A 13,567-nucleotide genomic window follows, 5' to 3' on the forward strand; every position below is an offset into this window, starting at 1 on the left:
AGTAGGCAGATAGGTCAAGGAAGATAAAGATTGAGTAAAGGCCTTTGGTTTTAGTCATAAACAAGTCATTGGAGACTTTGGCAAGGGCTGTTTCAGTGGAAGGCAGAAGGCAAAAAACAGATTGGAGTGGATTTGGAATGGCTTGAGATGAAAAAAAGATATTATGTGCCTGGAATGCCCTCCCAGAAGAGTTGGTGAGGATGAAAACAGTAAGGGCCGGATTTTAAGACGTACGCTCGGGTGTACATTTGTGCTCGCAACCCGGGGCACACAAATGTACGCCTGATTTTACAACATGTGCGCGCAGCCGCGTGCATGTTATAAAATCCAGGGTTGGAGCGGCCTCGGAGGGAACTTTCCTTCCACCCCTCCACCTTCCCCTACCTAACCCACCCCCCAGCCCTACCTAAACCCCCCCCCCCCTCAACCTTTGTTTTACAAGTTGTGCCTGCCTCTGGGCAGGTGTAGGTTGCACGCATCAGCCAAGTGCTAGCGCGCGATCCCCCAGCCTAGTGGCCCTATGGAGCCCTCTGGCCCCACCCCTGTCCCTTTTTTCAAGCCCCGGGACATACGCGCGTCCCAGGGCTTTGCGCACGCTGGGGTAGATTTTATAAATGTACGCACGGGCGTACTTTTGTTCATGCACCAGGCGCGAACAAAAGTACGCTGGATTTTATAAGATATGCGCGTAGCCAGGCGTATCTTATAAAATCCGGGGTCGGCGCGCGCAAGGGGATGCACATTTGTGCAAGCTGTGCGTGCCGAGCCCAGCGCGCGCTGCCTGTTCCCTCCGAGGCCGCTCTGAAATTGGAGCGGCCTTGGAGGGAACTTTCTTTCCACCCCCCCACCTTCCCCTCCCTTCCCCTACCTAACCCACCCCCTGGCCCTATCTAAACCCCCCCTTACCTTTGTTGGCAGATTTACGCCTGCGGAAAGCAGGCGTAAATCTGTTCGCGCCAGCGGGCTGGTGGCGCGCCATCACCCGACCCAGGGGCTGGTCCGAATGGCTCGACCACGCCCCCGGGCCAGCGCCACGCCCCCCAGGCCCGCCCCCGAAACGTCGTGTCACTTGCGGCCCGCTCCCAAAATGCCGCGTCACTCGCGGCACGCTCCCGACACGCCCCTTCATGCAAGCCCTGGGACTTACGCGCGTCCCGGGGCTTGCGCGCACCGCCAAGCCTATGCAAAATAGGCTTGGCGCATGCAGGGGGGTTTGGGATAGGTTTTCGGGGGGTACGCACGTACCCCTTTGAAAATCTACCCCATTGCCAGGCCTATGCAAAATAGGCTTGACGCGCGTAGGGCTTTTAAAATCTGCCCCTAAATGAATTCAAAAGGGCATGGGATAAACACCGAGTATTCCTAGAGGCTAGAAGTTGGAAATGAAAAAAAGGGTAACCTGCACAGAGTGGAAGTTATTATCCTTAACAGAAGGCAAGGGGGTAACCTGCACTGAGGGCATTTACAACCATAAGCAGCTTGCTGGGCAGATTGGCTGGACCATTTGGTCATTATCTGCCATCAATACTATGATATGTTACTATATATGAGGTGAGCAGCACATTCAAGTAATTTGGAAGCAAAAGCTAGGTGGGAGATGGAACAATAGTTGATAGGGCAGGTAGGATCCAGTTAGGTTTCTTTGAGGAATGGTACGATCCCAGCAGGAACAATTGCAGTGGAAAATAATAGATTGAGGACATGAAAGATGGAAGGGATGGCTGCAGGGGAAATAGAGCTGAGGTGCTGGATGGGAATGGAGTCAGAAGAACAAGTAGTGAGTTTGGAGGAGGAGAGAAGCTGGGCAATTTCCTCCATATGCTTTCACAAAAGGAGGAGAGGGTGGCAGTGAGGGAGGTAGAGGTGACCTGGCTAAGAACTGGAGGTCAATTTTCTGAATCTTGTCATGGAAGTAGCCAGCTATAGTCTGGGCAGAGAATGAAGGAGGGTGAGTGGGAGGCAAAGGCAGTTTGAGGATGGAATGAGTGTGGCAAAGAGAGGGTGAGGGTTGGATACAAGACAGCTGAGTGGATAGGAGAGTTCCATAGTTCCTCCTTCTACTGAAGAAACTTCCAAAATGCTAATTATTTATTCCAGAGAGTTGGGAGGATTGTTTGGAACCCCCAGAGAACAGGATTCTGGGATGAGAGAGTGTGGAGATGCCCTGGAGGGGGCAGACTTGACTTTTCTTGTTTGGAGGGGGGTTGGAGTAAGAGAGCTGGGGAAGGGAGGTAGAAAGGTGCAGACTTGATTCTTCTTTGGGGGTGGGTGGATGGAGAGAGCAAAGATGCCCTACAGGGTACAGAATTGACTCTTTTGCGGGGGGAGGGGGGAGAGTGAGGAGAAGAAATGGGGGTTCTCATTCAGATGGGAGCGATGGAGATGTTCCAGAGGGGGTTTAAGTATAGTGGGCGGGGGCAGGGATGCTCCAGAGTATTTTCTTCATGTATGAAGCAAAGGATGGTGGAATGGAGGAGGAACATCTTCTGTCTTTTTCACTTTGGGTCAATTAGCATAGAGGATTTTGAAAGCCTGTAGATGCTAAATATGCATGTTCAAATTACTCATTGCTTTCCCCCATTAGTTTTAATGGAGATGACAAAAACAACAGAAAGGGGGTAACAAAAAAAAAAAAAGAAATGTCATAATCCTAATTAATCTTATTTGTTATTTTTGTAAATGGCTTTGATTTGATGGAATTGTGGTTAATCAAAATTAACCTAAGCAATACTGTGGTTAATCAAGGGAATAAACCAATCTAAACTAAACCAATGATAAAATAACAAAATGACATGAAATGAAAATTTAATTCATACTTATCCCTAACATTTACATGGCTCACAAATATTGCAAACCTGAGGCTTGTTAGGAATTATTTGTCTGTTTTCTAGGAAATATATTACTTAACTATCCGTTCCTCCCAGGATCAATGTCAGTGATGATGATCATACAAGGAGTGTTCATAACATGAGAAGGTAAAAGTCCTCTCAGCTAATTCACTGAGATGATTAGTTTTATGTTTTTGGAAATACAATGTGACTTTTAACAGTCATCCTTTCTGATACCACCCTTTTGAAGGTCCTGTTTTCAGAGGATCTCTTCTTGTTCTGTCTCTTGTGAAACTAAGCTTCTCAATCTTCTTGGATTAAAGATCACAGCTGGCAAGGAAAAGCAGAGCACAGGGCAAATAACCAGCACAAAGAAAAATACTCTCAAGAAATCCGCTGAACTCCTCTATGAATTCCATGCAACGCTGGTCTGATGTAGACCTTTAAGGGTCTTTGAAAAGTTTAATCAGGACCTTTCTCCTGAATATAAGGAGTTACACATGTACGACTGACTGAATGCGCATAATTTAATGCCACATATAAATCTTGCTGCATAAAAAAAAGAATCGTACTGGGGTGTGTTATTAATCTACTCACATAACTTACATTTTAAAAAATGGACAAGCATAACCAGCATGCTGGTAATGCATGGGACGTACGCCATCATTTCAAAATGGGTAACATTATTCACATACACTTAGCTGTGTAAAAATCCCATGTTCAAACACAATTTGATGGTAACATTCAAACCTGCGTGCGGGCACGTTTGCACACAGGCGTCAGCCCGTGCCCAGGGACACGTCTATTTTATAACTTGTGAGCATATATGCACTCATGTTATAAAATAGCATGGGCCGCATGCACATGTGCGTCAAATTTTAAGCATAAATTGGAGGATTTTAAAAAGGACGCATGTACATGCCGATCCCAATCTACCAGTTCGTCTGGATAACAGCTAGATCCTCCAACCCCCCTCTGATTTGATAACCTACACTCCCCCCCAGTTACCCCAGACCCTTTAAACTCCTCCGAAATGGCTCGATACTTTTATTTTATGATTTACACGTCAATCATACCAGAAGTAAACTTATGGGGCAAGGGACTTCTGCGTCGCCGGGGCACTTAAGTATTTATGCAGACATCTCTTGGCCAGGCCCCGAAACGCCCATGTCCCGCCCCTTTTTGGAAATTTTTGAGATGTGCGCACCATGGCATTTACGCATGTATATGGGCGCTTTTTAAAATAATAGTCGGCGTGTATAAGCCTGACTTCTTTGGGCATCCTCTAATTAATGTGTTCTCCAGGCTTTTAAAATTGAACCTTTTTATGAATACCTTGGTTTTGAAAATCAGCTTGATTTGTACATACTTAAAATTACATGTGAAACGTGGCAGTTGGGTACACAACTGAAAATGTACCCATTAACGTCTGAATGTCTCTCAATGATATTAAGGTGTACTATCAATTAGATCTGAGAAGAGACAAACTGACAGCGTGATGCCTCTAAGTAAACAATTATTCTGCATAGAAAATGTAGCCATTACATATGTTGCTCCACATCAAGGTTGCAAGTTTCTGTCAACTCCTCACCAAAAGTTATCAAAAAGAATATAGACGAAGATGATACAATGCAATACAAAGGGCAAATTGTCATTAATAACCCCAAAACAGGAATGACTAATCTCTGGGAAATCATTTGGAAGACAAGCAAACAGTCTTCACAGAAATGTTCTTGGAGAACAGCCGAAAAAGATTACATAGCTGCAGCCTTGGTGTAGCTGTCCATTTCTAAATACACATACAGTTATTAATCTTTTTCCAGGTTAGCAATAATTTAAATTCAACAGCCATAGATTCCGTAAAAGAAAGCTTTGGTATTTGTCAGGCTGCTCACAGAGCTTGTTAGTGGGTTAATGACAAATATGCCTGTCTTTAATTATCACTGTTTTTCTGTTCACTTCTCTGATCTTTAAAGCAGAAGTGAACAAGGCAGTTATTATATGCATTAACATTAAGTAATAAAGATTTTCAACAGTATAAAAAACATGTTCCTCCATAGAGCTATTTGAGGCCTGTGTACTGCTATTAATGCCATCCAGGTAGCAAATGTTTTAATGGTGGCTAGTGCATAAATGTAAGGTTATAAAGAGCCAGCCCTAGTCCAGAACTGGGGCCTGTGCTGTTGGAGGACTGGAGCTCTTCTTACGAGCTTCACGTGTGGTTAGACAAGCTCAGAAGTTCTGTATACCTGGTCTCAGCCCACAGCCCCCTGAGGATTTGGTTTGTACTCAGGGATTTCGAAGGGATGTATGGTATTTTCCCAGTATATCTGGCAACCAGATGTCTTGGGTGTTGCACCGAGGATCCCAGAGGTAACGCTGTATCCATCCAAACTAAATTTCTTATGCCTTGAACCTAGTATATGTGTATCCTGAGCCCTAAAGTCCTTGTGCTTTGTATCTGAGTTAGATTTTAGGGATGTGCAGACACATTATTTTTGGTTTGGTTAATTTTTTTCATTTCCAGCCTATTCTTTTGTCTGAATTTCATTTATTTTAATTCATTTTTATGGAGGTTTCATTTTGGCATTAGCTGAAATGAAAATCTTCAAAATGTTGCAGTTTTTTGGAGGCACCATTGGGCGCCAGTGAAACTAAATCAAAATGCTCATCCCTATTTGATTCCTTTTGCCTTGAACTTAGTAGCCATGTATCCTAAGACTTAGATTTCCCGTCCCTTATATTTAGAGACCTTCATGTTCAGATTTTATTTTATTTTTCCTAGAAATTTATTAGTGTTTATTACACCAAGAAAAAAATGGGGGGATATCTGTGGGAAACATTTTTGTGGATAAATATAAGTTTTGTATATGTTGCAATAAATACTGATAAATTCCCAGGAGAAATAAAATTAAAAACTGAGAGCGAAGGCCCCTGCTTATATCCTTGCATCCTGAGTCTTAAAAGTGAATTTTAAAAGCCCGGCATATGCCAAAACTGGGAGATACCTACATAAGTAGGGCTTGTGCGTGGATTTTAAAAGCCACCCAGATATGCGCGTACTTGCTGCTACGAGCATAAGTGAAAACTTAGAAAAGCGGAGGACATGGTCTGGGCGGGGCATGGCCATTCCTGGATTCCAACTTGAAATTTGTGCGTAAATACTCGCGGGCACAATAATTCAGATGTACTACTAAAGGTAATTTACACAATCACAATTAAAAAAAAACAACCCTGTTAACCTTCTAGATAACATCAGTATAAAATGTAAATAGAATTGTTAGTTTCTGAAGAGGAAACTTTGATTTCTGAATCCTTTTCAGTCCCGTTCTTGCTTTGCATTCAACTATTAGGCTGTAATTTTCAAAAATATGTATTGTGTATAATCCGGTTTTCCACTTACTTTTAGCAAGCTGAACAGAGGCATTCTGGGGAGCGGAGCTGGGCTGGAGTCAGCCCTTATGAACATACTTTTTTGATGTCAATAACTATTGCATATAAGTGCATGTGCGCAGGCTATGCCCTTATATGAGGAGGAGGTATAACTGTAAGCGAGGGAATCTCTGCCCATACCTGCTCACTTACCTGCTGCTTGTCAAAGCAAGAGCATGCACATAAGTTCATTTTGAAAACCCTCAGTAAAGTCTGCAGAGATTTTTACCACTCTGTGGGCTGCTTGAAAAAATTACCCTCCCCGTGGAAAAATGGCCATTTTTTAGATGAAGATAATTTAAACGCAGAAACACCGTAGCAGAGAGCAGATTGTGCACAATGAGTACATTTATGTGGCCGCAGATCTTCAGATCACAAGGATGCTTTACACACAGTCACAGCAACTGACAGCATTTTGCTGAGGGAAAAGGAAAGAAAAATAATAGTGAGCTCTAGTACTGTTTTTCCACGTTCTCAGTTACGAAACTCAGCATTTCTAGATCAAGCTGTTTGGACAGGCTGTCTAGAGTGAGCATGGAATACGCATTAGAGATGAGACACATAAATGGTGGGTACTTCCTGAGCATTGCTGGCACTCCCTCTCCCAGAGGGACAGCTGCATGTCTGATGAATGACTTGAGGAAAGCAGGCTAAATATAGAGTAAGTACATGAATGAATGAATAAATGAAAACATAAAAAAAACCCCACAGTACTAGATGTATCTCAGTCAATAACGTATGCATCTAATTGCAGGAAATGCAAGCAACTGAACCTACTTATCCCCTTATCTGACAGGAGCTGTATGTTTGTAATTATGCTAAATGCACTGAAAGAGGTCAAGGCCAGAGCCAATCACTGTGACCTACCTTATGAAAGGGTATTTTCAGAGTTTCTTGAAGTTAAGTACCCAGTTCAATATAAATCAATTTAATTTAAGACCAGTGAAATTAGCTAAAATATCTGGTAATTTAGATAAACATTGCTTTTGCAGTAATTCTGGGAAAGGGTTTGAGAGTACATTGCCTTCATTCTTGATATTCAGGACACATTTTTGTTTCAAATTGTAGTGTGGAAATCACTCGGTGTATTTCAAGAACTGAAAAGATGTCAGAGGAAATTATGTGATAGTCTGATATCTTGTGCTGTTAAAGTGATACTAGCAAACTGGAAGGATGATACTGCCAGAGATTTTTATGTTTGGTAGAATTTAGTGAATATCATGTAAATATGAAGCAGTAGATTTTGCAACCAAGTCTGAGCAGTATCATGGCCACTTGGTATAGGCCCCAGTACAGAAATGCACGGCTCAGTGTGTGTGATCCATGTAACCCCTGCATCATGTGGTGCACTGGATAAAGGGGGTCACACAGTTCCCAGGGCAGTTCTAACAGATGGTGGACCCTCACTTCCTTTCACACATTGTCCAAGGCAGCCTCTGAGAATGCCGGGGTTCATCTTGGGGGAGGGGGGTGTGGTGTTCAACCTCCTGAGACCCTGGTGCAGTAGTGGGTAACACAGTCTTGGTCATCTTTCTCTCTCTTTCACTGGCTGGTCAATACCCACAACAGAAGCGTTGTCTTGGAGGAAAGCACTTTTGAATAAAGCACAGAGTCGCAGGATGGTGTTCAACTGAAATTTACTTTAACTTAAAAAGAAGGATCCAAGCTCGGATTGCAAACATCATGAACAGCAAAATAAAAATCATAACAACAAAAGCAGTAGTTTCTTTATCCATTGCACCCTCCTCTATTCACTTTTCTTACTCAGACAAAACCAGTTTCCAAAAGTCCTTCCCCATGAAGGGTGAGAAAAGTGTCTTCAGCAACCAGAAAAAATCCCCTTTCTTCAAAAATTAGATGTCTCCAAAATGTTCTTCATGAAGTCCTTACCAAAAATCAGCAGCCTCACCCACTGTTTTCTGGTCTTGGGATAAAACAGCCAATTTCAGATTACTACAGCAAGGTGATAGTGGCCTTACTGCAAAACTGGCCTGAGAAATCTCCAGTCCCAGGGTCTATGCCGTGCTGTTTACTGGGCACAGGCACAAACCCCAGATCACATCCAGTTCTTCTAGAGAAGAAGTAACCAGCCCTGCTAGCAGAGCCTGGACAAAAATATCTCCAAAGATCTTCAAAAAATCCTTCCCAAAACTCATACCTCTCATATACCTCTGGATCAAGGAACCACGGATCAGAAGGACCTCCTGAAGCAGAGGGATTCAATTTATACTCCCAAGATCTTTCCCAATAAAGGGAAGGATAAAGACAGGGGAGGACCCCAAAAATGCAAAACCCTTCCTTAGATGGAAAACAGGGACAGTATTAGTGGGAGACGCAACGCCCTGCTACCTCCGCATGCTTTTTTTCTCCCATGCTGGTGAATATGGTATCAATATTGGGTACAGCTTGTATTTGTTTCTTGTGTGTTCATTACATTGTACAATCTTCCTTTTGTTATCGAAACTTTTCAAAAAAACACATTGATCTATAAAAAAAAAAAGCAAGGCTACCATATATAGAAAGCCAAGCCTACCCAAGAAGAAAAGCAAACAATAAAGGAGTAGCAATAACATATCCGGTAGAAATTGTAGCAGAAAAGAGAAAAAAAAAAGAAAACAAGGCAGAAGAAGATATGAAATGAAGAATTAAAGAATGTAACATGGGCACAATAAAACTTGCATTTGGACAAATTCATAGAAGCAGGTCTTGATCAGTGGTTCCCACACCTGTCCTGGAGAACCCCCAACCAGTCGGGTTTTCAGGATATCCATGGTCAATATGCATGAGATACAGTACATTTGAAAACCTGACTGGCTGGAAGTCTCCCAGGACAGGTTTGGGAACCTCAGCTCTAGACTCTATTTTATAAGGAAGCTGCTTCATGCTGTCCCTTTCAACTCAAGTAGTAAGTGATTTAAACTTCTGAGTCAGAGGGCATAGAACATAGCATAATTCACTGTCTATTTAGTAGTATTGCATATGCACAGCAACTGTTTTTTGACTGAGCAATTTCTTCCTCCTTTGGGCTTTCCACTCAGCTGGGGCAGGGATCTGGTACCATGAGCCTTTATTTGCAGCTACCCAGGGAATTATTTTCCCCCATTTTACAGTATATTCTCTTTCGATTTAGAGGATTATTTAAAACACCCGTGTGCATGCTGATATACCTGTGTAAATGCCATGGATAGATCTAACCCAATACAACAAAAGGATATCATATACATGTGAGTTATAAAATACACATAAATCTACTTGAGACATTCATGTGTATGTAAAAGATACATGTAAACAGATATTCAAGTAAGCTGGATAATTTCTGATTTACCAAGCTAAGTGGCGGTTTTGCCTCTATTTAGCCGGATAAGTCTTAAAAGTGCTACTTATCTGGCTAAGTAAGGCCTGGATTCATGTGAAAACAGGGGGTGGCGAAGGGGGGCGGGCCTGCAAAAGCCTGCAGCCTTCGCACCATCGTGGTGTGATTTCGGCGGATGCAGTGTGCCGGCTGCCGGCTTTTGCACCGAATAGCGCCACCGTGAAAGGTGGTGCTATTCGGCATGCTACATTTGTAACATTATTAGTAACATTAGTAACATTATCGCCGGCAGTGAATCCACCGCTGACTCCGCTCCCTCCCAACCCCGACTCCGCCCCAATCTAATTTGCATGCTAACGCATGTGTAAAGGGCCTTTTCGCATGTAATAGAGGCTTATCGCACGCAATATGGCCATATCACATGCAATAAGCCTTTGGAAAATAACCCCCTAAAAGAGCCAGATATGTCCAAGTCTTATCTGGCTATCTTATCTGGCAATCTTACTTAGCCAGACAAGTAGGGCTTATAAGAGTTATCCAGCTAAGTTGTGCTGAACTGCTGTACACATCTGTTTTTACTTTCAGTTTTAAAAATGTACATATGTAGACTTTGCACGTGTATTTTAAATAATACCCGTAAGTCAATGTTTTCCGCGTTTAAGCCTGCAAATTTTGTAACACGTCGCTTGAAGGAAATTACCAGTTTTACCAATTAGTCCACCAGTTTGTCAGTCCATGTGCAGATCATTGAGCTCCTCCTTCAGCCTGAAATCTCCCCAGTTCTCCCAGATGTACCACCCACTCAGTACTTCACAAGAAAGACATTTAATAATATCATTTATGCCAGATAATGAGCAGGTATAAATATATGCCAGTAAGCTGCCAAATCTACACATGTAAGCCTCTTATAAAATTATTACTTAAACGCATAACTATTGATCCCACCCTGGAATGCTCCTACATGGTCCCTTTTTTACCATATGAATATTTACGTGTGAACCCTATTTATGTGTGTATATTTGAGCTTTATAAAACTAAAACAGCATATATGTGGGTACATATTTTGCCACACATAACCTTTTGAAAAAGCACCTTTTAGTTTTTATTCCAGCCATTAAAGCAACGCAACAGTCTTGGCCAGGAGCCATGCAATCCTTTACCCCGTGTCTGGTCACTGGATATTACCACTGTGCAGTGATTATGACTCCCTCCCCTCTAGGGGCTGTGAATACTACCTTGGCAGCTTTCCTAGTTGGCCTGGGGAGAGGAAGACCTAAGCCTGTTCTCAGGCCCAGGTCCCACTGCCAGTGAGCCACCAGTCAGGTCTATGAGATTGATTTTATGATAGGGATCGCTAAAATATTTTGCACTGTTTTTCTCTGTTTTAAGCATGGAGTCCAAAGGATAGAAAAGACAAACATGTGTAGAGCACATGCACATCAGAATAAATAAAACACAAACCCTAGTCTTATGTTCTGAATTAGTTGGTAGGCCAATTTATACAGATGTTTGCAGTTTGAAGAAAATTTATTCTCTGTGAAGAGTGCAATCCTTTGCAAATTGTGGGAAACTCCTGTCTTAATATACAGCACAATAAAGTAAGCAGAACTATCCAAAAGCATTCTACTGCTTGTAAATTCAAGTCCTTTTTTAAAAGCAGTATTCTCATGACTGCAAACCTTTAGTTCAGTGGTCCCCCTTAGGGAACCTGCAGGCTACAACAGCCTGATTTGTAGTCCATCAGTCAAAAACATTGCTAGGTACTTAAAAGATTTGCAGCTTGGCCAATAGTTGTATCCTGCAGCCTACCCCAGGTGAGATTTGACTAATTAATTAAACCTGTTCTTTGTATTTATTTTAAAACCTTTTTGAATTTGTTACTGCAATGTATTTTCTTTGAATTGTGTTTTAGACATTTGTAAACCGTTGTGATGTAATTACGAACGACGAATATAAAATCTTTTAAATAAATAAAATAAATAAATAAATAAACAATCACATTCATCCTCCTGACCACCTGACAGCCTCTGCTAGCTATCAGGAGGCCTCAAATTGCAGATAATGGGGAAACTTCTCTGCTTTTTCCCTCATGGTGTTCTGGTTGCAGTGTGGTTTGGCAGCACAGAGGGAAAAGGCTAACTCTGTCCCTCCCAAAGACTTACCTGATTGGCACAGAGGTTGAGAGACAGAGAAGACATCTTCTGGCACCACACACTGAGCTAAAACTGGCCATAGGCACTACAGAGGGTGGAGAATCAGAACTGGGGCAGAGCCAGGGAGTGTCCAGCTGTGAGTCCATGGAGACTGGGGTGAGGATGAGGAAGTGCTGTAAGATCCCAGTGTAAGGTAAGGTTATCAGATGTTTGGTGGGTGACTCTGAACACTTGTTCCCTGTAGCTCCAGCAGTGAAAAGCTGTTCTGATGGACTGTCCACATAGAAAATTGTAGTAATCTACTCTCAAAATATATCTAAAAGAACATTCTTAATTTCTGTTACTCCAAAACTATTTAGAACCCAATTAGTGTCAGATTTAATATTTTGTTGCCCATAGGCAGATTGCTAAATTGGTGCCCCTTTACAGCTCCGCCAGCACACAGCCCTAAAACATGTGGAAGCAGGCTCCTCTTTGGCCTGGATTTTGGCACTCTCAAAATTTGTCTCCCTAGGCAGTTTCCTTTGTTGCCTATTCCTAAACCTGGGCCTGACCCCTCAAAAATCTGGTGGGGTCAGGCCCGGCTTTAGGTAACCTGTATAGAAGAACATTATTTATGCACCAAAGAAAGTCAAATCAATCAACAAAATCCCACTATTCAATATGTAAATTCTAGGCAGGATGCATTCAGGTCAGAGTATTTGAATTATATCCCAAGATATTTTACACTGAGCTATTAATGTTCTTTATAAGGCACTAAAGGTTTCCAGCCTTTGGTGACTCTGGCTTAATGTGTCTCTCTCATTTCACCCTACTTTCCAAAGGGAAAAAGGCTTATGAGATTGCCATGTCTGTCTGTATGAGTGTGTGTGTCCATGTACCCAACCCCCTCACCTGCCCTACCCCACAACAGAAACAAAAAACATGATAGCAGCAAAAGATCATATGGCCCATCTATTCGGTCTATCTGCCCAATTTATTTATTTGTAATTCCCATCACTCCGTTAGAGATCCTTTCATGAATTCACTGAATAAAATTTGAAAGACATATTAGGGAGGACATTAAAATCCTGACCATAGTCAGAAATACGTATATGAACATATATCAGATCCACACATATACATGGACCATGGTCACATGCAAGACCTAGAAAGTAGGCTGGATTCGTTCTGGATGGAATTTCTTGTTTTCATTCTTTGTTCTTGACTTTGTTCTTTTTTTGTTTTTCTTCTCCCTCATTCTTCCCCCCTTACTTATCTTTTCTGATACAGTTTTTCCTCTTCTTTCTTTATCGCTTTCTTTCAGCCATAGATATTTTAATAATATGCTCTTTTCCTTCTTTCTTTTTGTCCTAGCTCCCAATTCTCTGCTCAACCGTCTCAGGTGTGGATGACCACCTCCTCTCGCCTACCCATTAATTTGACCACCTCCCCATGCCCCCTATCCCCAACTGCTCCTCACGCATTTGTAAGAGACACTATGTCACATTCATGTTCGCAGAGAAGACCTTTATTGGATGGATATGGCCTCAACATAAGTCAATATATACAACTCAATTGCATACAACCATTTAATTACACAACAACAATTACTAACAGCTAACATTCTCAATCCCTAGGGTGACAATGTCCTCACCAGCTAAATTTCAATTTGCCAAATACTCCATAGGCTCATGTTACGGCATGGTGGGTGGGCCGACATTCCTTTAAGTTGTGCTTACCAGCCTGCCTCCAGACTCTACCCCCTCCCTTGCCCCGGAGGCAGAACACCTCACTGGCTGTGGCCTCCTCCCCTCCCCCCAAGTTGAAGTGGGTTGGCTCCTTTGTTCTCTTACTCCTTT

This window comes from Rhinatrema bivittatum, chromosome 6 (assembly GCF_901001135.1).
Source record: "Rhinatrema bivittatum chromosome 6, aRhiBiv1.1, whole genome shotgun sequence".
In the NCBI taxonomy this organism is placed as follows: Eukaryota; Metazoa; Chordata; class Amphibia; order Gymnophiona; family Rhinatrematidae; genus Rhinatrema; species Rhinatrema bivittatum.